This window comes from Phacochoerus africanus, chromosome 3 (genome assembly GCF_016906955.1).
Source record: "Phacochoerus africanus isolate WHEZ1 chromosome 3, ROS_Pafr_v1, whole genome shotgun sequence".
NCBI classification, from domain to species: domain Eukaryota; kingdom Metazoa; phylum Chordata; class Mammalia; order Artiodactyla; family Suidae; genus Phacochoerus; species Phacochoerus africanus.
The window spans coordinates 137150697-137175354 of NC_062546.1; the positions used below are offsets into that span (position 1 = coordinate 137150697).

Here is a 24658-nt window from a genome sequence, read left to right on the forward strand (position 1 = left end):
TCTAAAATTGAATATAAAACATCTGGTTGGACATTTGCATTGGTAAGTAAACATTGTGTATCAATATTTAAAGTGAAAATGGAAAGTACATTTGAGTCCTCATTTTAAACCTGCCTGAGGATACATGGAAGTGGAACCCATAGTCCAAACGCCTTAATAATTATTAAAGTAATATTTCCAGTCTTTTCAAGATGCTGCAGACATAGAAAATATTAATATTTATACTGCAAAAAGCCTGAGGAGGGTGTTTCTAGCCAGGGTTACCAATCCAGGAGTCCTGGCTGCTCTAGGCTCCCGTCAGCCATGAGGGGTGAAGAGATGGATTCATCTACTCAGATGATGACCCATTTGCTGCACACTAGTTCAGAAACTCTAGTGTAGAGATCTGCATTAGAGTGGGGACATGATACATCTAGAGGAGCGATCACTTGTTCTGACAGGATGTCCAAGCAATAGTAGTTGTTGATGACCATGAATTAAGATGTGACATTTTGGCCCCTTACAAAATTTCACAGTAGGCATTTCTTAACAAGCAGAGAATTTTTGTAAAGAAAAATGGATCATTCTATCTTCCTATCCAGAGCTCATGTGTATTCAATGGTGTTTCCTTCTCAAGCAGAATGTCAACACCCTTCTCAGTCATCATAGCAGGAACTAGATGAGCAAGAGGTAGGGCCCTAGGGAAAGCACAGGACCAGGCTCTAACCCTAGCCCTGAAATTAGGTGAGGGCACAGGCTTTTCTCCTTCCCTACTCTGCCTGCATAGGGCCCCACTCCTGCCATACTGCCCAGCCCCACTTACATGGCTGCTCCTGCTGAGGGACCCTAGCATGGTGCTCAGTGTTCCATGACCCTCTGCTAGGGACCTGGTATCCAGATTTGCATTGGGGTTAGGAGAGGCCAGTGACCTATAGGTACTTTCAGCCAGAAAAAAAATGAAGTCAAATATATGAATAATACAGATGCATTATTGTAATGGGACCTTTTTATATAATTTTACCTGTTATCATTCTTAGTTTAAGTATGTACCATAATTATCTCCCTGTAGTGATTTTTCATTCTGCCTTTGTTTTTCAGATTTTCTAAATAGTACACCCATCTTACACTTCAAAGATATAGGCAGAGAAATATTCCAAACAAATCAGTCTTTGAACTAAACTCAGATATCTGCATTAAATATGCTGCTTAAAATTCATTTATTCAGTCTCTGAGGCTGTTCAGTGTAGTGGTACAGATATGAAATTTGCCAGTTTTCTAAAGTAGCTAGAAAAGTTCTGAATTTATGATGTTCATAATTTTTTACTGGCAATAGATATGCATCAATAAGCATATTACAAAAACTATTTGAATTTTTGTTCCATTTATTTATTAGAAAGATGATAGGTCTACTAACCACATTCTATGAATTATTTTTTCTGTACACTTTTTCTTAAGAAAAATATTTACTCATATATCAATCCATTTAATTAAAAGAAGAGAGAATTAAAGCTGTTATCATAGACTTATTATATGACTTTATGTCACATTTGTGGCTGAGGTACTGGGAACTCAATTAATGGAAACTTTATGTTAGTGAAATAAAAAGTTGAAGAAAATGCTTCTACCCTTGCCAGGGAAGTACCACCTAGGAATGGTATTTGGCAGTAGGGAACTTTAAATAAGGCATCTTGATACTCAAAGTTAGGTGTCTGCACATGATCCCCAGGAAGAGGAGGTTTCATCAGAGGGACATTAGAATGTATATGCAGGCGAATTAGAAAAAACTATAGTTATATAGACTGAATTGTAGAGAGTGTAAAGGAAATTGCATTAGTTAATAGCACATTACCTCCAATTATGATGAAGCTTTAAATTGAATTTGTTTTGGAATCCACATGCATAATATTCCAAATGCAAATGTTTTACTTGTAATGGCAGAGAAGCAAATGTCCTGTTAGATCACCTCCTGCCAATGCAAAATAGACTCCTGAAGTCTGCTTATGAGGGCTTTGTCCATACTGCTTTAATACTGCTAGGTCAAACTTAATAGTGTTGGAAAAATACATTTTAATGTCGTAGTTACTTTGACTGACCCATTAAAAAACAGCATAGGAGTTCCTGTCATGGCTCAGTGGTTAGTGAACCCGACTAGTATCCATGAGGACATGGGCTCAATCCCTGGCCTTGCTCAGTGGGTTAAGGATCTGGTGTTGCTGTGAGCTGTGGTGTAGGTTGCAGATCTGGCTTGGATCCCGCATTGCTATGGCTTTTGTGTAGACCAGCGGCTACAGCTCCAATTTGACTCTTAGCCTGGGAACCTCCACATGCCGTGGGTGGGGCCCTAAAAGACAAAAAAAAAAAAAAAAAAAGCCCAGCATAGAGTCAAATACCACCATTGTGATTTTCAGATAACTCAATTGCATAGGAGGTTGACTCAGCAGAAGTGTCAAAACCAAAAGCAGCCTGCTAGTATGATAAACTGCCCATACAGCAGAGTGGTTCACAAATCTTTGATGCTATTTAGGTTGATACATAAATACTATAGCCCAACATGTTCAAAGAGTCACCATGCAGCAACAGCAAATATCAAAAGGAGTGTGAGTTGTTCTACTGAACTTCAAAGACTAATAGGAAATCATGAAGAAAGTTAAGTGAAAAGTATTTTATATTTAATACTGGGAAATCTTGAAAAAATATAAGACTTAAAGTCTTGGCTAAACTAGAGCTATTCTAGTGGGTTCTAGTTTAAAATTTCTCTAGCTATTTCTTACTGCAGCCTCTCATGACTTCTCAACACCTATGGAGATGCAGATAAAGAGGCATTATTTCAGTATCTAAAGACATAGACAGAGGAATACTAACAATGCAATTACAATATGAAACTGAAACAAACTATTTGCCAAAATCTGAAAGGAGTTTTCAGTAACTTCAAGAACGATAGAAGAAATTTTAAAGTGCAGAAAAGAGACTATTAATCTTATGCTGTTTTATTGTGATTTTATCTAGTTGAAAAGAGTAGAAAAAATATTTTTTTCTCCTTTAGGTCACCTTGTTACATTTTCTCTTCACACACTTCAGAAGGTCTGAACCAACAAAAACCCGGGGCAAAACTAAACAATTGTTTTGGTCTTCCCTCACCCCCAAACACACACCTACACACAGTAAAGGCAGTCAAAGGGACATTAGACAGAAGGAGGCTGGTGATGCATTTACTAGCAGTAGCACTGGGCATTCTGGCAGCTGTAACCTGCGCAAGTGAAGTACTAAAGAGAGGATGCCCAGAGCCATGGTATCAGCCCTCTCTGTACCTTTTTGAGCTCCTGACCTCACTGAAGAGGATCTGAGAGCAACGAGTGAGAGTAGTCGAAGGTCCCACTTCATAGCAGAGGAACCTCACTGGATTAAAAACTGCTAGTATATTGAGAAGGGGGCCATGAATGAGTTTATTTTCTAACATTGTAGATCATAGAGAGCGAATGTGTCAAGCCAAGGTGGACAAAGTTTAATTCCCTCATTTGCGTCACTAAATGTTTTCTGTCAATAAATACTGGGGTCTAGAAAGTCATGGCGTAGTAACTGGGAAAAAAAAAATCCACCTTGGAGCCTATGAAAAATTACTTGGGAAAGAATGAAGTAGGGGTTAAAAAAGTAGTCCTAAGAATTAGATTTTATAAAAATGATTAGCATTCCTGATACAATGCAGTTTGGATTTCAGTGTAGTTAAACTGCATATGCAGCTCTTCTGAACTACTTGTTAATGAATGTTGCAAGAACTTCAGATTTCTTGATTGCTGGAAAGGGACTAAAAAGATCCAGGGGAAGTATGGAAAAGCTAAGTGGTAACCTGGACTCTAAATCCACTGTAAACCCTTAATTCCATGAGATTATTAAATTTGAGGTCCATAAAGAATAAGGGCAGTGCCCTAAACAATTTTTTAAATTCTTGCTTAAGTATTTTTTAATTTAATGAAGAATAAAATAATGCCATTTGCAGCAATATGGATTGACCCAGAGATTATCATACTAAGTGAAATCTGTCAGAAAGACAAATACCATATGATACCACCTACATGTGGAATCTAAAAAACTGACACAAATGAACTAATTTACAAAACAAACAGACTCACAGACTTCAAAAACAAATTTATGGTTACCAAAGGGGAAAGGTGGGGGGAGGGGTAAATTTGGAGTTTGGGATTAACATATACTAACTACTACATATAAAACAGATAATCAATAAGGACCTACTGTATAGCACACGGAACTCTACTTAATATTTTGTAATAACCTATATGGGAAAAGAATCTTAAAAAGAATGGATATAAGTAATATGTATAACTGAATCACTTTACTGCATACCTGAAATACAATATTGTAAATCAACTATACTCCAATATAAAATATAAATTAAATTGGACTTTCTTGGTTAAGTCAAGTTGCTTGAAATTTATTTCTATGAGGAAGTTATTTACCCTATCTGTGCTTTAGTTTCCTTATCTGTAAAATGGGAGTAACAATAGTATGTAGGTTACAGAGTTACAAGAATTAACATATGTTGATGTTAGCTATTTTTATTTCAGATTTTGAAATAACACTTCATATTATACATTTTACATGTGTAAGCTGGAGAAATGAGTAAAAATAACAATCTTCTCTGATGGAAATAGAATAATATATAGTTTATAGTATGTAATATAGACCAGGTACAACATGAACCCTTCTCTGCCACTTTGCAGTAGGGTGAATTTGCATGTTATTGAATCTCCCTGAGACTCAATATTTTTATCTGTAAAAAAAGGTAAATAATAGTTAATGTAGAGGTAGAGTGTCTGGCACATCCTGGATTACTCTGCATGTTTCCAGGTTCCACTCCTAAAATTTTATATTCTAAAAACTTCTCAGTCCAGACAAAATGGGACAAGTGGTCACTCTATTATAGGGTTGCTAAGAAGATCTCACTAGTGCTTAGAATATGATCTTAAAACATAAGTATTCAATAAATGTTTTCCATTATTTATATTATTTTTTGTAATAAATCTTCAAAATCCAGTGGGTATCTTACACTTATAGCACATAATTTATACCCACCATATTTCAAGAGCTCAATAGCCAGAGATTGCTTGTAGCTACCATGTAAGACAACACAGCTTTAGACTAATGCTGGAATAAGCCAAAGAAGATAAGTACCTGCCCCAAATTGGTTCTTTTCTCTCTACCAAGAAAATGATAATTTCACATCTAACATTTCATATACTCAAAACTTCCAAATCTATGGGTTCTTTTGTGAAGTCAAATTAGTAGTTAGATGATGAAGTTAAAGGATGTTAGTTTATCTCATATTTGGTTATCCATGGCATGGATAAATAACATGTTATATATATAAAATTTTATTCAACCACCAAGAGCAACCAAGCCAAAATGCATTGAGCTACGAAAGCCTATGCTTTATTCCATTCTACTGCTTATTTATTTTACATGGTTTAAACTTAGCCAATATTTACAAATTATTCTGGGCTAGAGAGAAATTTGAATAGTCACTCTTTTTTTTTTATTTTTTGTCTGAAAATAGTTTTTGCCCAAGAAATAAGAATTACAACAAGAAATATAAAACAGTGGCAGCTAAAGTTTAATGCTTCCATATTTTTGTATCCTTTGTCTACAACCCAGACAACTAAGAGTAGGTCATAAGAGATATTTGTTTTGAGATTCTAATTGAGATAAGAAATGGCTTTTCCTCAGTCATTGCTAAATTTAAGACATTCTGCCTTAGACTTATAGACTCCACATAAATTATATAGTCAATAATATTATAATTAAAGAATGAAATGAAGGCAATTGGATTTTATCTTCCTCTAGTACTGAGTCTTGGTTAGAAAATGAAAAGAAGATAGTCTTTTAAAAATTTGTTTTAATATCCTATAACCTCTAATTATACCCATTAGATGTAACTAGGAGAACTAGCTCAAACTAGACTCAGTCTTTTCTACATAATATTTCTGAAAGAGAAAACCAAATTATATGACAATACAAAATCTATTCTCTGGTTATTTTAGAAAAAAAGCTAGGAAGTAGATGTTGAGACCATCTGACCTGGGGTGCCAAACTCTATCTCAGATGCCAAGCCTAATTGATTATTAGTGGTTGTATGTAAGGCTGTGCTAAGGAGAACTGAGAGGTCTGGTACAGTTCTCTGTAAAAGATGACTAAAATAGGAGGCCATATGGGCATCCTTACCTCTCATTAACAGCAATCCTCACAGAAAGGGAGCTCCTTGCCCAGTAGGGGAAAGGTGAGAGAGGTGCTATCATTATTTTAGCAGACTGTCTGGAGCTACAGGCAGTGTTGCATGAAAAACTGGGTCAGCCGGATTCTAAGCCTAAAGCAGAATTTTGCTGTTGGAATTCTGCAAAAAGAGGTAGAGTCCTGGTGCAAATGCTCACAGGGGCCATTCTTAGGGAAGCAGCTTGCCTGAGCAGACTGTAAGTGCCAGCATGTTTGTTTATGTGAGGTAGGTATTAGCAGAATGTGGTGCAATGATGATGCCAAAGATCAATTTAAAAAAGTAGAATTCTCTTAAAATGCATATGGAAAACAATATCAAAATATTAAACAATCAATTTTATCAGCATTTCACTGGACCTATTTGGAGCTTCTTACAAAAGGATAATTTTTAAATGTATAATTATAGACCATAAGAGCTCAAAGTAATTTTGCTTAATCCAACCTTGTTATTTAACAAATACACAATGGTCCAAGGAAGTGGGTGAACTCCAAGGTCCAACAATTTATGTGTACCAGAACTATGTCCAGAATAAGGTCTCCTGTTTCAAACAGGGTATTTGATTTCAGTAAGGGATCAGGATCTGAGAATCAGAGACCTCCTAGGATCCCTTAAAGGTTATGTATTTCATTTTACTTCCCATGCATAGAAGTTTCCTAAAATTATTTTGGACAGGTAGCTTTTTAATGTCTTTAAAGAGCCCCAGTGGTGGAGTTCCCATCATGGCACAGTAGTTAACAAATCCGACTAGGAACCATGAGGTTGTGGGTTTGGTCCCTGGCCTTGCTCAGTGGGTTAAGGATCCGGTGTTGCCACAGGCTGTGGTGTAGGTCGCAGACATGGCTCGGATTCCGTGTTGCTGTGGCTGTGGTGTAGGCCAGTGGCTACAGCTCCGATTAGACCCCTAGCCTGGGAACTTCCATATGCAGTGGGTGCAGCCCTAGAAAAGACGAAAACAGATAAATATTTAAGAGCCCTAGGATATATTTTTATTTCTATCACATAAATATAAAAGGGAAGTAATTTCTTTATCTCTTATACTTCATGTCTTTCCTTGAAATACCTTTTTTTTTTTTTTTGCAGTATCTAGTAACATCTTTCATCTAATACCTCATCTTTTTAAACATATAGTTTCAATCAAGTCATATTTTAGGTAAGGAAAATCTGTAACTACTAAAAATTGTCTACTTGTAATATATAATTTAGAGCTCTCTGTATTCTTTCACTTAATGTCTAGTGGCTGGATGACTCACTGGGGGGAAAACAACATTAATTATAACTATATGTAAAATTCAGTTTTGGGAGTGCTATAAAATGTGTTGCTTTTAGCCAAAAGATAATATGTTTATTTATTCACTAAACATTTTAAGTACCAAGTCCTAGGTACTGGGTACAGTGAAAAGTTGAACACAAAATGCCCATAACAAACTCATATTTTTAGGGTAGGAATGCACACATAAATCTTTAAAATCATATACTTTGTATAAACAATGTGGGTAAAATGCTATTGGAGTACAGAAAACATAATTTAGGAAGACCTCATGGATGAGATGACACTTGAGGATTTTGAGAATTTCCAAAGCAGATAAGACACTGCTGGGAAAGGGCATAAGGAAAAGCAGGGAGACATAATGCTATGTGCCACTTTTAAGGAACAATGAATAGCCCAGTATTACTAAAGTATAGGGAATATAGAATGAAGTGGAAGATGTTTCTAGGAAAGTGGATATTGGAAATATATCCTTAAGACATGGACAGTCATCAGTGTTCTAAATGGGGAACTGGTGTAATAAGATCCGTATTTACAAAGATAGCACTTGTGGCAGTATGGGGGGTAAACTGGAAAGAAGGGACCAATTGAAGGCTACAGGGAACTGAAGCAGGGAGATTTAAGGAACAAGGCGTTGCTCAGGGAAAGGGCCCCAGGATCTCTCATATTAGCTTCACTCTTTCTTCTATTTCTACTGATTGACTTTATCATCTTGATTCCTTAAGACAGCTCACAAGGGCTCATGATCTGGCACCTGTCTACTTTTCAAGGCTTGAAGCACCCTGCCCTTCACATTCTTCACCGAACTCCAGGATGCTGTCCATCTTTCCATTTTACTCATGTTGCAAATTCCTCCCCATCTCAGAGCTAACAGACAGCTAGTGTCACCTCCCTAAACTGTCTGCTCTCCCCCTTTGCCTGACCGACTATTTTTTTATGTTGTAGTTTGTGGCTACTTCGATGAAGGATTTCTCTCCTATAGTTCTTTCTCTCAAAACACACAGGCATGTGTACACAAATATAAACACCCCTGGTCCTTTTACATTCCTCCTCTCCTTTGCTTGAGGTCATATAAAAGGAAAGCCTAGCCTAGACTTTGAAAATAATTACTTGTACAATTGTTTGCTTATTGTTATTCTCCTTCACTAGAAAAGGTTTTGGACTCTACTTATGTTTTTATTGCCTTATGTACTCAGTAAATATTTTTGAATAAATGAACATGTTTACTTACCTAGGGGCTACACCACATTATTATCCAGTACCAACTAGCTGTAGTATTTTTTTCTGTGAGACACAGGGAGTAAGAGAGAGAGAGAGAAGAGAATGGTTCTGAGTGATTTGGTCATCCTTGCATGATGTTTTCTTATATGATGATGGAGGTAGCAAGGCTATTAGGTGTTTGATGCTCACTTAGCAGGAGCTATGAGCATTGGCAAATTTTATGATACTGGCATAGCATGGCAGATACCCCAAAGTATATTTAACATGTTTGTAACCAGATAAAAAGAGCTGAGAAATTTATATATAGACATACAGAGGACATTTAAGAACAAAAAGCAAACCATATAGATGGAGAATGACTGACCAGGCAAAAATAATAGGCTCAAAATTATTTGGATTCCATTCAATGACTAGCTGAGAATCAATAGCATAATGCTGTCACTTGGAATTTCAGAGTCTGAAATATGTTAATAGCAGGCTATTATGTTATTACTTCTCATAGTAGTCATTTACCATAATGCATCTGTTCTAGGCTTCTCTCCTTTACCTACAAATGGTATAAGAGAAAAAGACTAGTATAGAGGTGAATGATAGAAATTAATACTGTGAAAACTGGACTTAGTAGAATAACTCAAAAAGAAGAATACTGAGGAAATATTTCCTTCTTTGATTGAAATATTTGTTATGCATAAAATATCAATCCAATAGTTTGAAGTACTACTAAGGAATAATAGGATGTAGGGTTAAATCATTATAATTATTAACAAGATTATAAGGATGAGGATAAGGACCTTATCTTGTGTTCATTGTCATTACCTTGATGCCTAACATATCTTTTGGCAAATGGGGAATGCTGAATTAATATTAGTTGAATGAATGAATGAAGGTGTTAGTTATTTAGTACCCATATGCATATAATTCCATGGAAATAATACCAAACAAAATTGATGCTATTTGAATATTTACAATATAAGGAACTTCTCTAGGATGTTTATATTTATAAATACATGAATATTTATAAAACTTATTTTAAAAGGAGGTTTTATAATTGAATATAAATTTATATAATTTACAGTTGTATGGTGAGGTCAACTCAACAGGATATGACTTCCATTGTTAAGATGCCTTGTTACCCACAGTTCCCAAGAGGAGGGGGTTCTGCACACTACTCAGGGCCACATGGAACAGTACCAGGGTCAGTCAGGGGGCAGAAGGACTGTGGGGAAAGACTTGACAACAGTTTTTATTGCGGTTTTCACTAGAAGGAATATGCAAGGCAAGGTAAACAACTGAGTAGGTTTAGGATTGGAGAGCCTGAATAATTTCAGCAAGCTCTGGGCTATAGGGGGGTCCCTAGTTGTTCTTACCCAACCCTTTGGTGATTAGGGCAGACAGTATCCCTAACTGTGGATTCTGATAAGAGAAGGTAGGTGGAGGTATAGCCTCTGGGTGGGTTAGTTTGCACATCAGAGCTGTGCTCACAGGCAAATTGTTTGCTATCCTTAGGAATTAGCTAACCCTAGGAGACTCAGTCTCTCCCTGGGTCCAAAAGGTCCCAAGATGACAAAGCATCATAAAACAATAGGGAAAAAAAACCCTGACAATTAAATCACAACCTCATGAGGTAAAAATTATTATTATGCAAAATTTCAGATGAGCATGGAGGCTTGGACAGCTAAGTAAATTTCCCAAGGGAATACAAATAGTAAATAGTCAAGCTGGATTCAAACCAGATAGTATGGCTTCAGAGACTCAGTTTTTAATTTTTTTGTCTTTTTAGGGCTGCTCTTGCACCATAGAGGTTCCCAGGCTAGGGGTTCAATCAGAGCTGTAGCTGCCGGCCTATGCCAGAGCCTCAGCAATGCGGGATCCAAGCAGCGTCTGCGACCAACACCACAGCTCATGGCAATGCCAGATTCTTAACCCACTGAGCGAGGCCAGGGATTAAACCTGCATCCTCATGGATCCTCATTAACTACTGAGCCACTATGGGAACTCCCACAGACTCAGTTCTTTAGTATCATACTATACCTACCATGTACACAGTGAGCAATTATCAAATAAGACAAAAAATTCTGGATAATAAAATATACATAGAATCAAACAAGAGCTGAATTAATAAAACCATGAGTATAAAGGTACTTAGAGATTAAAATTTGGGTGAGAGGTTGATAGGTCATTAGATTCTAGAAGAACTTTTCTTTCTTTTTTTATCTTATAAGGAAGGCTTCATAGATGATAGACTTTTGTTTGTTTTTAAAGTGAAAAGAAAGGTGGATAAAATAAAAGCTATATTTACATCTTCTATTTAACTTACTTCACTGAATTGTGATTTTTTTTTTACATGAATGTCCACATTAGACATTGGCCATGTATGGAGATTTACTTACCTTGGTATCTGCTCAATAGCCACTATATAACACCACTATACCAGAATATGTTAAATATGGAAACTCTGGTGGTAGAGTAGTTATATGGATAGATAGATGATGACATAATGATAGATACACATACAGACAGATAGATAGAAAGTGCAGGATTTTTAAAGACAATATCCTAGCCTGGGTTGTTCTGAACTCAAATTTCTTCCTTATATAATAGCTCAAAAGGTACTATTGTTGTGAAATAGGCACCTTAGAGAGGCTGAGACTAACTCCTGATTGCACTTGGGTTATTCAGCAACCCCACATACTCCTCAGATCATTGTTCCCATGGTCTTTATTCATTAGTTATACAACTGGAAGCTAAAGGTTAGGGAGGCCCAGCTGTGCTGAAGCCAAGCTCAAAGAAATTGGAGAGATCGTGATGTGAGACAGTTAAATATTTAAAGGTAGTAAGAGGAACAAGGATTAGTATTGCAATAAAATCCCATTAAACTTAAAAAAAATCAAATCAGCATATTTTTCTGTAGGGTTGGTGGTTCGTTTTACATCCCTTGATCTATAGGATGAGATTTTTTTTCCTCATGGGAGAACACTTCACCAAGCATACTAGAGTTAATTGCACTTAGGTATTTTAGGTTGTGAAATGAATGCACATTGAATATTGGACTGTTCATAACATAATCTTTTGCAGAAAGTAAAAAGCAAAAGGGCATATTCTCACATGTTTGTTTAAATTTTAATTGCATTTTGAAAAAACCCAGAAGCTTATAGCAAAGATTTGCAGATATAAGAATCTAGGTCATCATAGAAGTGCACAAACTCTATCTCTGGGACTGTACAAAAAGTGATTTAAATAGTTTTTTCCTATTGCCTTGCAAGTCAATAAAATATTTCAGAGAATTATTACGCTAGATTAAATATATTAATCCTGTTCATTAAATTCTATGCATTATTTCTTTTTGGTGCCTGCTTTGGTCCAGATGGTTTAAAAGCAGGTTTCATGAATAATTGCTAGAGCTATTAATTTAAAATGTAGACTTTGGACTCATTTCCCTTATATTAGCCTGCAGAAGGCTTCAGCTTCCTGCTTCCTGCTTTATATCAAGCCAACCCAATTTGATTGATCATCTTTTTTTTTAATAATTACATATGGGGCAAGAAGAGAACAAAATCAAAGAAGTTTGTTTCTTTTTGTGACCTATGCTAGACCAAACTAGACATGGCCTATTATTTTTATTATTTATTAGTTTTTAATGTTTCTTTGTTTTATTTATTGGCAGTGGCTGAAGGTTGTGAATTTATTCAAATATCCCGTTCGATCAAAAAATCTTTTAGCAGGTAGCTAGACAAAGTGCACTATTATTTATTTGTTTAAATTATTTAACTTTTATACTCCTCTTGAGAGAGAATTTCAGTAAGAAATAAAGCATAATAAATTGGCTGGCTAAACGTATTTTAAAGGGATTTTTCAAAAACTTTTAAAATTTATACTAGCAATTCAATTCAAAAATAACTTATTGAGCACCTACTATGTAACAGCCATGTGCCAAATTAGGATTACTAATATGAATAACGCTTCCAAGGAAAGATTGACCAAGTCACTAATTTTATTATTTTTAGTTATTGAATTTTATAAATGTGAAATATGAGTGCAGTAAAAACTAATGACTATAAAGTTTGAAAATTTCACTTAAGCCACACTCCTAGATCTTATATTTGAATGTTTATGTTTACCTAATCATCCTGTTTCTAGAAAAAAATAGAAATACCACATAAGGAAAAGTTTATAAAGTTAGTTTCATCATTTCTCGAGTTTTTTTTCTGATCACCCCTTCTTTTTTTTTTTTGTCTTTTTTCTTTTGTCCTTTTAGGGCTGCACCCACAGCACAGGCATATGTAGGTTCCCAGGTTAGGGGTCTAATCAGAGCTGTTGCTGCCGGCCTCTGCCAGAGCCACAGCAATGCCAGATCAGAGCCGCATCTGCGATCTACACCGCAGCCCACAGCAACGCTGGATCCTTAACCCACTGAGCAAGGCCAGGAATAGGACCTGCAACCTCATGGTTCTTAGTCAGATTCATTTCTGCCATGACGGGAACTCCTGATCACCCCTTCTGAAATAAGCTTTTCATTTTTTTTTTTTTTAACGTGTACTTACTTTAAAGTAAAAGAGAAAGTGTTGTTGAACTGCTTGCTAGGGCCAGATTTTAAAGAAGGTCCATCATACCTTTTATTAATCAAAGTCATTAAAAGCTGGCTTTGAGCAATAAAAATACAATATTGATGTGAAGTTTTACATAGTCTTTCACTTTTAAGAATAATTACACTAAACTTTCAACAAGCTCTTCCTAACTCTACACAAGCCCATTATAACCATTATCATATTTACTATACATAACACCCCTAGAAAGTATGGCACAGTTTAGCTGGTTGGTCTGATTGTAAATCTTCAAGGATATCCCCTATACAACATTTTCTAAATGGGTCACATTACTTTTGCCACCAATATACCCTTACCTGTATTTGCTGTCTTAAATATTGGTACTGCCATCTTTATCCAGTCACCAGCTCTGAAATTTGAAACTCATCTTTAAGCCTCTATTTCTTCATTTTCCAATTTGTAATACTTTTATTCACAATTAATCATTCCCTCTCTTCCAATCCCCATGCCCCATTTGTTGCAGCTCATCGCTTTTGTATTGGCCTAACTAACCTCTTCTGTTGTCTCCAGTCCTCTCCTGCTCCAATCTATGTCCACAGAATCTTCCTAGAAATGTATGTCAGATACAGCTCAAAATGCTTTGATGTCCCCTTTGCTTTTAGTTCTTTTATAGAAAACTTTAGGTGATTAGCTCTGTATACCAAAAATTAACTCAGGTGCTGGGCCATTCACACATCCAGAGTTTATTATGATAGTCATGTAACAAAACTATAACAATATAATTTAAGTGCAATCAAAGGTATGAATAATATACAGAGGTAGCATATTACTTGTCTTTGAAGACATTACATTGTGGAAGGATTCTGAGCTAGATCTCTCTCTTTTTATTTTTTGCTTTTTAGTGCCACACCCATGACATATGGAGGTTCCCAGGCTAGGGGTCCAATCGGAGCTGTGGCTGCAGGCCTATGCCACAGCCACAGCAACACAGGATCCGAGCTGAGTCTGCAACCTACACCACAGCTCATAGCAACACCAGATCCTTTAACCCACTGCGCGAGCCCAGGGAACCAACCTGTGTCTCATGGATGCTAGTCAGATTCCTTAACCGCTGAGCCATGACAGGAACTCCTGAGCTAGATCTTTAATGATCAGCTGGAGTTTGACCAGAAAATGGGGTCAAAGGACCCTTTCAAGTATATTCCAGGCAAGTGGGTGCCAAAAAAAAGTAATCTTTGATGGCCAACAAGCACATGAAAAAATGCTCAACATCACTGATTATTAGAGAAATGCAAATCAAAACTACTATGAGGTACCACCTCACACCTGCCAGAATGGCCATCATTAACAAGTCAACAAGTAACAAGTGCTGGAGAGGGTGTGGAGGAAAAGGTACCCTCCTTCACTGCTGGTGGGAATGTAAAGTGGTGCAACTACTATGGAAAACAGTATGGAGGTGCCTCAGAAAACTAAATACAGAACTACCATATGATCCAGCAATCCCACTCCTGGGCCTAATCCAAACAAAACTTTCCTTTTAAAAGACACATGCACCCATATGTTCACTGCAGCACTATTCACAATAGCCAAGACATGGACACAGCCTAAATATCCATCGACAGATGAATGGATTAAGAAGATGTGGTGTATATACACATTAGAATACTACTCAGCCATAAATAACAAAATAATGCCATTTGCACCAACATGGATGGAACTAGAGACTCATACTAAGTGAAGTAATCCAGAAAGAGGAAGACAAACACCATATGATAATATCTGGAATCTAATATATGACACAGATGAAACTTTTCACAGAAAAGAAACTCGTGGACTTGGAGAACAGACTTGTGGTTGCCAAGAGGGAGGGGAAGGAAGTGGGATGGACTGGGAATCTGGGGATAATAGATGAAAACTATTGCATTTGGAGTAGATAAGCAATGAGATCCTGCTCTATAGCACAGGGAACTATATCCAGTCACTTGTGATGGAACGTGATGGAGGAAAATGTGAGAAAAAGAATGTATGTATATATGTATGACTGGGTCACTTTGCTGTATAATAGAAATTGACTGAACACTGTAAATCAACTATAATGGAAAAAAATAAAAATCATAAAAAATTTTTAAAAATTAAAAATTAATCTTATGGTCTCTGGAGGAGACTTTTGGGGGGTGGAGGGATATGCCTGGGCTGTGGGATGGAAATCCTGTGAAATCAGATTGTTATGATCATTATACAACTACAGATGTGATAAATTCATTTGAGTAATAAAAAAAGTAAAAAAATTAATCTTTAAGATAGACAGAATGAACCAAGTTTTCCCATATATGTTATATTTTTCATTTTTCAATGTTCTTTTCCTTTATCATGAACCATCTAGCTAACTACTACTTAACTAATAGTATGTCTTTTTTTTTTTTTTGTCTTTGTCCTTTTAGGGTCACACCTGCAGCATATGGAGGTTCCCAGCCTAGGGGTCTAATTGGAGCTGTAGCTGCTGGCCTGCACCACAGCCACAGCAATGCCAGATTCGAGCCAAGCCTGCTACCTACACCACAGCTTACGGTAAATGCCGGATCCTTAACCCACTGAGTGAGGCCAGGGATCGAACCCGCAACCTCACGGTTCCTAGTAGGATTTGTTTCCCCTGCACCACGATGGGAACTCCTCAACCAGTAGTATTTCTGACTCAGTAATTTTACTAACTACATCCTCTCCCCCTAGCCCTACCACCTGCTCCCAGGATAAGCTGTTTTTACCCCCTGTGTGTTGGTTTTTGTCCTAGCACTGGTTCTTATTCCTAAAGATGCTGCTTGAAATCCAGGTGTGGTACCCAGATACCACGAGGTCCTGCAGATGAGCCTTCAACAGCTATGCTTGTGCAACCTGGCTCTGTCCATTCAACTAAGATTCTCTCTCTTCCAGAATTGGGATATTTTGAACTATGAGAGGCAGAGGCAGCCAATTCAAAGGGAGGTCTATAATTTTCTGCTGAGGAGGTTACTAGGATGTTCTGGTTTCTCAACTTTCTTAAACTTGCTTTTTCAGCACTTTTGAATTTTATAAGCTACTTCACCATGCTTGCAATCAATTTCTAGTCAATTTTTTGCTTAAGTCTCTGAATTTGATTGTCATTATCTACAACCAAAAAAACAAAACAAAACCCAAACATACTAAAACCCCTTAATTGTGCAACTTGAAATTCACTACCTAAAATCATTTATTTTCTGCGTGAGTACTTTATTCACCTACAAATTCACTAAAGCCAGTGACTGACATATAATGAGCCTTCAATAAATGCTGAATGAACTAGAATGGACCATTTTTGGCTCAACTCTATTAATCTGGGAAAACGTTATTTAAAATTAAGAATGAAAATCAATAAATCAAAATGTATCTGTTACTTGGAACTACAGAGTGGTCAACAGATGTCACATAAGCACTTTAGCAGATCCTCTTCTCTGCCAATATTCTCTTTGTGAGACCCTTGGATAGACTGCATGGAGAAGGCAAAGGAGAGATTGTGTTCTTGTGGATACAAACACTACAAAGTCAGGGTGGAGGGAGTAGGCTCTGGAAAAAGAATTAGAGAAAGATTAGTCATCTGGGACTAAAGTGGGACCCATAAAGAAAAAATGAACAAACAGACAAAAAAATCCCTCAAAACCCCAATAGCTAAAACATGAAAAATAGTGACAGAATATTTTTGACAGAGAGTAAGCTTATGGTCATTTTTGGAAATAGTTTATGTGATATTGGGTATTCTTAAACTACCACGTTATTTTTACTTGTTGGTAAAAATGTAATATTTATAGAGCTGTAAAACACTCTGAAATGTTGTCTGTCATTTCAACCAAATATATTTACATTAAATCTATATTTTAGCTCTGATCTAGTCTTATACAGCCCTTCTTATTCCACCTCTCACAGCCATTACCCCAATTAATTAAGAGCTGACTATGTTTTCTAATTTTTTATAAGGTTTAATTTTAAAATGTGTTTATTTTACATTAAAATCAGTTATTTTAAATAAGAAAAGATACTCTTTCAGGTTTTATTATTTCAGATGTTACTTCCTTGGATAATCTGAGCTATGCCATTGTTAGAATTATTTAACATTCACAGGGAAGCAATTTATTTTCCAGTGTCTGTGTAGATATGACTGAAGGAGTAGATATGAAGGGAGGAGGGGGTAATACCTACAGTGAGCTCTGAGAAACTTTAAGGCTATATATAGTAACATTTTTGTAATCAATGTTCAGTTCAAATATAGTAAGTACTTTGTCAAAAACAGCATTCTTCTATTTTAAAAAAATGGAAAACAATTTTTTGTTTGTTTATTTAGGGCCTATGGAAGTTCTCAGGCTAGGGGTCAAACTGGAGTTATAGCTGTTAGCCTAGACCACAGCCACAGCAATGCTAGATCCAAGCCACATCTGTGACCCACACCATAGCTCATGGCAACACTGGATCCTTAACCCATTGTGGCGAGGCCTGGTGATTGAACCCGGTCCTCATGGATACTGGTCAGATTTGTTACCACTGAGCCACAATGGGAACTACCGGAAAACAGTTTTCTTTTTTTTTTTTTATGTTTTAATCTTTTTTTTTTTTTGTCTTTTTTGCCATTTCTTGGACTGCTCCCACGGCATATGGAGGTTCCCAGGCTAGGGGTCTAATTGGAGCTGTAGCTGCCAGCCTACGCCAGAACCACAGCAACACGGGATCCGAGCCGCATCTGTGACATACACCACAGCTCACAGCAACACTGGATCCTTAACCCACTGAGCAAGGACAGGGATTGAACCCGCAACCTCAAGGTTCCTAGTCAGATTCGTTAACCACTGAGCCACGACGGGAACTCCCGGAAAACAGTTTTTAAAGTAGTATAGTTCTTAGTCTAAAGCCTTAACATTCTTTAAATAAGTACACATTTGAAATAGAATTAATGATGTAATCATGGGGATTTTTAAGAAACATAAATTGTTTAAAGCTATGTCATTCCCCACATCTGTGGAAGTGCCATTACTGAGAAATACCCTTTACTTGCCAGGTGTTAGGAAAACATATATTAAAATATTGTTATTTTATCTTTTTGGAAACTAGTTCACACTCTTCATGCAACTGGAAAAAAAAAAAAAAAAAAGACTTGACAGCATTTCCTATAAGCCCCTCAGAGAAGGAAGATATCAGTCTAGCAGCATTTGAATTGGCATGCATGTATGCATTTATATTAATATAACTGAATATACCCTTGAAGTGTTAATTCTATCCCCTCCCCTCCCCCTGCATTCACACAGAACTAGAAACTGTATCTATTTGCCATGGCAACACTATCTTGATGAAATGCTTCAGGCTTCTTCTTAAAATGAGTCATGCTCTGATATTGACAACATGACTCTCTTTCCAGAGCATTGCAGCAACTGATTCTTGTGTTAGGAAAAGGGGGAATGTTTCATGTTTCATGAGTGTGTGGGCTGTAAACAGAACAAAGGGGTTATCTGTAATTCAGACTAAAAATAAATTGCAGAGTTAGCAACAGCATTCTCACCAAGGGCCCTGTTCCAGAAAATCTTCAAATGAAAAATGTGTGTTAGAAATTTTCTTAAAGAAGAATCCAAGCATAACACAGAATTGCACATTTTCTAATATCTTTCTCTAATTACTTGTTTTTTTCTCCCCACACAGCCTATTACTGGTAGACTTATTCCTGCCACTCATGTAATATTATGACTGTAAAAATGTCCTAAGGATGTTACAGAGCATTGTCTGAACCTAGGGAATAGTAAAACAGCTCTCCATCCAGGATACTAACAGTAATTTTTATTTTATTTATTTATTCATTTCCCCAATACCTTACAGTAATTTTTTAAAGAGACATACTGTCAACTCAAGAATGGTTTTGCTATAAATTAGATGCTGGGGTTTATTATCTAGCTTTCTTGATTAGTGATAATAAACACAACCAAAGGATAAAATTTCTATGTTAATATCTGATAACAACCTTGTGACATAACACTATATGTTTCTATGTATAAGTATAAATTGTGAAGTCTTTGTGTATAATGAGTATAAAGAGCTTGTCATCCTTAAATAGCATTGTTTACTGCAATAATAAAAAGCATTACTATAGATGTGTCTATTATATGAACATCAGATCATTCTACATTGAATATACTTATAATTTCTCTTATGATGCCATCTGTAGATGATTTTAAATAAAACTGTTTCTTATTCTGGGCTACTTCTTTGCTGTCTGAACCATATGATCTCTTACCTCATAATAATTAGATCAATAATTATCTATGTGTGTCGTATGTGAAGTAATATATTAGAGCAATGACTCTCAAACTTTTGACCTCAGGATTCCTTTATAATAAAAATTATTAAGAACTCCATGAGTTTTTTGTTAGTGTGAGTTGTATGTATTGCTATTCACTGTATTAGAAATTAAAATTAATAAATTTTAAAAATATGCATTTATTTATTTTAAAATAACAATAATAAAATTATTACATACTAACATAACTTATTTGGGTGTGTGTGTGAAAAACAACTCATTTTCCAAAAAAAAGAAATTTAGTGAAAAGAGTGACACTGTTTAAATTTATGAAAAATCTCTTTAATGCCTGATTTGATAGCCGATAGCTAGTTCCTATACCTGCTTCTAATCTATGTTAATACACTGTTTTGGATGAAGTGTATGAAGAGAATGTTGCCTCACATAGGTATGTAATTATAAAATAAAGAAGCATTTTAATAGTTTTTCAGATATGTTGTGGCTATTGTTCTTTGATACTACACTAAAACTCAACAAGTGGGTATTTCTTGGAAGTTAGTCATGGAATTCCCTGGTGGCTCAGTGGGTTTAGGATCTGGTGTTGTTACTACTGTAGCATGGGTTTGATCCCTGGCCCTGGAACTTCTGTATACTTGCAAGTACAGCCAAAAAAGAAAAAAGTTAGCTGCAATGTCCAATCTGAAATACTTTGAATACTCTATGACATTTAAAATCTGTTGCTATATCTTAAACTTTGAATGGATCTTTACTCTTATGTGATTTTTTTTTTATCAACATAGATTGGTCAATTGAAAAATAATGCTTCACTAACTTATGTTTATCTTCCCAATGTTAACACATTTCATTATACAGTACAACAAATTACATTTGTTAATATCATCACTGAACTCATCAGAAAAGTTTTTAAGTATTGGAAGCTGTCAAATCCACTGCAGCAGATATAAGTTTTCCAAATTTTTATTTTTGCTTCAAAGTTCAAATATTATCACTGGCAACAAGTGTCAGTTTTCCTTGAAGTGACAGGATTATTTTGTTCATTTCCAAGAAAATACCTGTCAGATACCAAAGTCTGAATAACTATAGCTTGTCTGTCAGTTATTCTTTCAAGTAAAAATGCTATTCCATGAAAAATGCAGCTAGTTTATCTCCAAACTCAATCACCTATTGCTTTTCCTCAAAATGGCAGATATAAAACAGAAGGATTTTTTGTGTGTAGTCCCATTTTGTAACACAATACTTAATATATATGTACATCATGGTCATAGTTTTATGAAATTAATATTTTACTGAATCTAGCACATTTTAAATGAAACTGGATTTTTTAAAAATGTAACACATATTCATACTGTTTGGTGTCACTGTCTTGACTCAGACTAAGACATCCCCCAGTTTTATATACCAATATTTTTACACCATCAGTGCAAATGTCAACATTTGAAAAAGGCAAATACCATCTTGTATTACAGGTGATTTGGTGTTATAAACCCTAGCAGAGGCCTTGTATGCTACTGTCTAAATCCTGGCTCTACCACTTAATTACAGCATGCTCCTCATCTATTGTCATGTAACAAACCACCTTAAAATTAGTGGCTTAAAACAACACATTATTTCCTTTCATAATTCTGTGAGGAAATGAACTTCAGAAGGGCAGCTTTTACTTAAGGTTTCTAATGGAATTAAGGTCAACAGCTAGGGCAGAGTCATCTAAAGCTTCCTCCCTGTATTACTCAAGAGTTTTCTAGAGAAATCATTAGAATCCATACAAATATACATAAGAGAGGAAATTTATTATGGGAATCAGCCCCCACTGTTATAGAGGCTGAGAAGTCCCACAGTCTGCTATTTGCAAACTGGAGAACCAGGAAAATAAATGCAATTCAGTTAAAGTCTGAAAATTAGAGGGTGGGGTGATGGTATAAGTCCTGGTTCTAGCCCCAAAGTCTAAGAACTAGAAGCACCGAAGTCTGACGGCAGAAGATGCATGTCTCAGGTCAGGCAGAGAGAGAATGCATTTTTCCTTCAACTTTTTGCTCTATTCAAGTCCTACGTGGATTGGATGATGCCCACCCAAATGGGTCAGGGGATCTTCATTTCTCAGACTACTGATTCAAATGCTAATCTCTTCTGGAGACATTCTCACGGGGAATTCTCACACTGAGAAATAATGTCTCACCAGCTATTCGGTCATCCCTCAGCCCAATCAATTTGACATATAAAATTAACCATCATACTCCCTGACATATCTGCCTGAGGTGATAGGACAGGAACAGCTGAGGGATGACTGAGCATCTTACTTTCAACATGGCCTTTATACTTGGCCAGCTTGGGCTTCTTCATAGCATGATAGTATTGGGGTTGGTTTTTGTACCTGGTGGTTGGCTTTCCCCAGAGAGAGTTTTCTAAGAGACAGGAATGAAAACCTCAGTTTAGAAACTAGAAAATATCATTTCTGCTAAAATCTATTGGTCAAAGCAGTCACAAAACCCATCCAGGTCCCACAGGGTAGATCAATTTCTCAATGAGAGGAGTGAAAGGAATTTGTCACCATCTTTAATCTGCTACAAATAGTATGATCTAGGAGTCACATTTCTTAGACTTCAAATCTCATTTTCCTTGTCTGTAAAATGGAAATCTCAATAGATCCTATCTTGTCTTCCCCATGAAGATTAAATGACCCAATTAATACAATCCTTAACACAGTACCTCCCAAACAGTAGAGCTCATTAAGTATTAGACAGTATAATCATTTTTACCGTAATTATTATTCTATACTGTTATTTCACAGTAGGCAAAAATTAGCCAATATTCCCTATGGTTTCAGTTCAGCTTATCCTTTTAGAATGTCACTAGTTTGAACTTTTTGGAAATAAATCTTTCCTTCTTTTGCTTTGCTTGGTCATCATATTCACATCGGTTTTCTTTTTTAAAGTCTTTTTTAAAAATTATAGTTGATTTACAATGTTCTGCCAATTTCCGCTGTACAGCAAAGTTCACATCAGTTTTCTAAAGGAGGTATTTCAGTGGAGACAGAGCGTGCTGCAGTGTCAGATAGCAGGCTTCACTCCAGGCTTCACTTCATGACTGATGAGCTTGCATTAATATTTGGTAGCAAGTGGATCTCGATCCAAAAACTGCTCAAAGAGCTGGATGTGAAGCCTACGTAAGGCTTTCAAGCACAAACTCTGTCAAGCTAGAGCTTTGTTTAGGAGGTCTCTTGCTTTCTTAGGACAACCTTCCCAAGAATGCCTTTATGATCATGTTTTTTTTAATCTAATTTTTACTTTACTTCTTTTAGTATGCGATTTCACCATGTGATGCTAACAGCCACAGCTCAGCAGCCCCTTTCTGCTCTTTAACTTTTGCTACATAACTCCAAAATAAATTGTGAAAAAAAAAATCTTACACCACATGTGAAAGACAAATCAGAAGTGATTCAATGTTTATCCCAAATTGATCAAACATAGGAAATAACCCATTTGAAATTTCTTTGCTAGATAGGTCACTTTTATTACTTTAATTGGTAAATTTGAGTACTTCATCTCTAAATATAGTAAGTTTGTATCTTTTCATGAAGATTTCATGAAGAATCAAAGGAGATGTATAAATGCTGAAATTTACAAAATCTGCAATTCATAAGCAATTACTAACCTGTGCCAAATAAAAGTATATTGCCATCTTTTAAAAAATATGCATCAGTGTATCTTCACTAACCTTGGTCTAAATGGTGATTGTGGTTAAACAAGCACTATCCTCTCCAGGTCTCATTCAATACTAACTTCTGAGGCTAAAATATTTAACTTTTTTTTTCTTTCATTTTTTTTTGTACTTTAATAAATGTACCTTAAAATAATGCTAATTAAATACACAATTTTAGAGAGAAAATAAGATTAAATTTAGTATTTTTAAAATAAAGACTAAAATTATGATAAGATCAATTTGGTTTGTATGTGTAGTATATACATGAGGTTACTATGCTAACAAAACATGTCTTTATCTTGGTTGCTTTCAAGTACCTAGTCTTAGAAAAATGAAGTCATTTAAAGGCTGCTACATATTAAATGGAGACCAAACCATATTCATAGAAGATACTTGAGAAGATAGTCTACTAGGGAAGTAGAACCAGTCTTTTCAGAGAATGCTTTCATTTTCTCAAGTTCATTACCTCTGTTATCCTAATTAACAACTTCCCAAGTATAAGGGATCTCTTGGTAATACTTAAATGCCCAGGAGTGTGAAATGTCAACAAAAATGGGATACACGCCCACAGATGGTTTCTGGCTGATTGTGAATGTCAGAAGGTTGACATCTAAATAGGAAAAGACATTAGATACTTTTCGAACAGCAGAAGGTCCTATTATAACTGGTGAGACTGTTAAAAAAGAAATTAAGATTATATATTTCAGAAGCATATTTTCACAAAGTGCTTTAACTGATGGGAAGGGCTTGTTTGTTTAGCAATTTTGGTTGTTTTTTATCACTTAAATAGGGGCAAATTTAAAAATAAGTATATGCTGCCAGGAATTTTTCCTATAGATATCCTGCAAAAGAACAACATTACATACACATATACATAAAAGATTAATCATTGTGTCACTGTAATAGGAGAAAGGTAGCTAGTTATTTTGAGTTTAAAATATCAAAAGTAGAGTTAAAAATAATCTTTTGACAGCCTCTCCTTAAACATAAGCTCCTAATACCGGTTTATCATTCCTTCCTTGGTTTGATTCAAGATTATCTCTTTCATTTGGTTATTCATTTGGTCTGTTTTCTAAGTCACAAAATATTTACTGTCTACTTTTTGCAGGGAGTCTGCCAGGCCCTATAGTATTATATGTTCAGTTTCTTCATGTGCCTTATAGCTTTGCCACCTGGTTAATTCTTTTTTTGTCCCTCAGGTTCACTTAGATGACTCTTTGTACAGAAAACTGATGAAGATTAGGATAAGTGCTAGCAGCTCATACATTCTCCTTTTCTTACCCTTGTCACACAGCATTGACATTACTTGTTTGCTTCTCTGTGCCCTATACTAGTAGAGGGTGTATATTCTTGCACGAGGTTGT

At 35.9% G+C, this 24658-nt stretch overlaps 1 protein-coding gene across 1 annotated transcript in view; it reads right to left on the reverse strand.

Moving 5' to 3' along the window:
* Positions 1-24658, reverse strand: part of SLC38A11 (solute carrier family 38 member 11) — a 147889-nt gene that overhangs the window by 116825 nt on the left and 6406 nt on the right. The gene's annotated exons all lie outside the window — the stretch shown is intronic.